A 3,376-nucleotide genomic window follows, 5' to 3' on the forward strand; every position below is an offset into this window, starting at 1 on the left:
TCGGTAGCTTCATATGTATGCGAAAGCTGGACAGTGAATAAGGAAGACCGTAGAAGAATTGATGCTTTTGAGTTATGGTGTTGGAGGAGAATATTGAAGGTGCCATGGGCTGCCAGAAGAACCAATAGATCCATTTTGGAAGAAGTGCAGCCAGAGTGCTCCTTGGAGGCCAAGATGGTCAAACTTTGTCTCTCATACTTAAGTCATATTTTCAGGAGGGACCAGTCACTGTGGAAGGATATCATGTTTGGTAAGGTGGAGGGTCAGAGAAAAAGAGGAAGACCTCCAACGAGTCCAAGTGGCAGTATCAATGGACTCAAGTGTGGCAATGGTAGTGAGATTGGCCCAGGAGTGGGCAGTGTTCATTCTGCTGTGCATATGGTCGCTATGGGTAGGTACCAACTTGATGGCACCTAACAACAACAACAACAACAACAATTACTCAGTTATCAAAAAAGTGAAGACTATAATCTATACCAAAACCCACAAACCTACTGCAGAGTTGATTCCAACTTACATTGATGCTGTAGGTCAGAATAGAACTCTTGGGTTTTGGACGTAAAGAAAAACCAATGGTACTGAAGGAAGAAGAAGTCCAAGCTGCACTAAACACATTGGAGAAAAACCAGGCTTCAGTAATTGATGGAATACAAACTACAATCTTTCGACAAACTGACACAGCACTGGAGATGCTTATCTATGCCAAGAAATTTGTACTGACAACTTCCTGACCAACTGATTGGGAGAGATTCATATTTGTGCCCATTCCAAAGAGAGGTGGCCCAGTGGAATGCAGAAATCATTGAACAATATCATTAATAGCCTCATAAAATTTTGCTGAAGGTAATTTAAAAACTGCTCCATCCATAAGGAAATGCCAGAAACTCAAGCTGGATTCAGAAGAGGATGAGGAAGTCAGGGTATTGTTACTGACATCAGTTGGCTCTTGACTGTGAAAGCAGAGAATACCAGAAAGGTTTACTTCTGTTTTATTGACTGTGCAAAGGATTTTGACTGTGTGGGTCATTACAAACTATGGATAACATTTTAAAGAAAGTGTATTTCAGAACACTTAATTGTGTTCATGATGATGAACCTGTATGTAGACCAAGAGGCAATTGTTAAAACTGGCTTAAAATCAAGAAAGGTATGCACCAGGGTTGTATCTTTTCACCATACTTCGTCTATATGCAAAGCAACGGATACGGGAAGCTGGATTATATGAAGAAGAGAGTGATAACCAGAATTGGCGGGAGACTCATTAACCACCTGCAGATGATGCAACATTGCTTGCTGCAATTGAAAAGCACTGATGAAGATCAAAGATGATATCCTTTAGTAGTATGGATTGCACCTCAATGGAAAGAAAAAAATTCCTCACCACTGGACCAATAAATGACATCATGATAAATGGAGAAAATATTAAAGTTAACCAAAAGATTTAAATAAAGACTTTATTTTGTTTGTATCCCAATTAACACTCATGGAAGCAATAGTCAATAAAACAACTAATGTATTGCCTTAGGCAAATCTGCTTCAAAGTGTTCAAGAGCAAAAAAGTCAATTTGAGGTCTAAGGTTCAACTGATGCAAGCCATGGTATTTTCAGTTGTCTCATATACATGTAAGAGCAGGGTCACTATGAGTCGGAACTGACTCCACAGCACATAACAACAACATATACATGTGAAAGTTAATGAATACATAACACCTTAGAATAATCAGTGCATTTAAATTGTGCTGGAGAAGACTAAAAGTGCCATGCACTATCAGAAGAAGAAACAAATCTGCCTTGGAAGAAGTGCAGCCAGAATGCTCCTTAGATCCCAGGATGACCGGGCTTAGTCTCTTAATACTTCAGACATATCCTTGGAGGAACCAGTCCATGGAGAAAGATACCATGCTTGGTAAATGAAGGGTTAGTGAAAAAGGAAGACCCTCAGCAAGAAGTATTGACACAATGACAGCAGCAATGGCCTCAAACAAAGCAACAATTGTGAAAATGATGCAAGACTGGGCAGTGTTTCATTCTGTTCTGCTTGTGGTCACTATGAGTCAGAGCCAACTCAATGGCATAAAACAACAGCTTCCATTCATTAAGGATGCCAGAGCAATGGACAGAGACAGATGTCCAGAGAATGAAAAAGAGGAAATGCCTTTGTATGTGTGTCTGCACATGTGCAAACAACCTTGATAACTACCATGTTTCCAGGTTTCTGATGAATGTTCTGATGAACATTTCTTAGTTCTTAAAAGCATCAGGAAAGGTTGTGCATTAACCTGTTGCTACCTAACAAGTAACTATAAAACAAACAGCTTGAACAGTCATCTCTTTTTTATACAGCTTCTTAGCGTTGAGTCCAGGAGCATCTTACTGGGTTGTTCTTACACAAGGTCTCTCTTAAGGTTGTAGTCAGACTATCCATGAGGGCTGTAGTCACCTGAAGTCTGGATAGGCTGGAGGATGTTTTCAAGATGGCTTACTAAGTTGGCAAGATACTCCAGTTCCTTGCTGGCTTTTGGAAGGAGACCTCAGTTCCTTCACATAACACTTCTCTGTTGGGCTGCCTGAGTGCCTTTAAGATATGTCGAATTGACTTCTCCAAGGGCAAGTGATAAAAGAAATTCTATTCATAAGAAATTAGTTACCAAGTCTAGCTCACCTGTCAAGAGGATGGATATTATTAAGCCTTTGAAAAGAATGTCAGGATTTGTAGACATGATTTAAAATCACTAGGTATACCATTGGAGTCCTTGTGTGGTGCTGCAGGCTAAGCCCTGGACTGCTAACTACAAGGTCAGTGGTTCAAACCCACCAGCTGCTCCTTAGAAATCCTAAAACGTTGCTATGATTTGGAACTGATGGAATGGCACTTAACAACAACAAAGTGTGTCTTCTGACTATAAATAGTTAAGCTATGTGCAAAAGTTACTCACCTCCCAAGGCCTCCAAAAGTTTCATCCATTACAGCATTAACTTGATGTCCAGAATCTCATCATCTAATTAATGTCCAAATATGGATACTGTTCTTTATGTGCAGCATCTCAAGTATGGTATCTTTCCATCTTAAGTACTGTGAACTATCTTACCACAGCACACAGTGGTGAGACAGTTTGTAGGATAACCTCCATAGACACTCCCGTTCATGTACCAGCCAGTTCAATGATAAGGACTCATGGCCTGGTAATTATTCTTGGATTTTGACTCAGCCTTATGAGACTCTTAACAGATGCATAAATTTCAACAGTGTTTTCATTCTGCTTCCTACTTGTAGAAGTGAAAGGTTCAAAACCTCTTATTTTGTAACTCTGATCCTTTCAGCTTCCCTGGGTCATACAAATTGACTTAATGGCAACTGTTTTTTTTTTTTTTTTTT

At 39.8% G+C, this 3,376-nt stretch overlaps 1 pseudogene; it reads right to left on the reverse strand.

Annotated features, from left to right (window-relative positions):
- Positions 1-3,376, reverse strand: part of LOC102833878 — a 9,132-nt pseudogene that overhangs the window by 4,142 nt on the left and 1,614 nt on the right.

The sequence above is a fragment of the Chrysochloris asiatica genome, unplaced genomic scaffold, assembly GCF_000296735.1.
Source record: "Chrysochloris asiatica unplaced genomic scaffold, ChrAsi1.0 scaffold00306, whole genome shotgun sequence".
NCBI lineage: Eukaryota > Metazoa > Chordata > Mammalia > Afrosoricida > Chrysochloridae > Chrysochloris > Chrysochloris asiatica.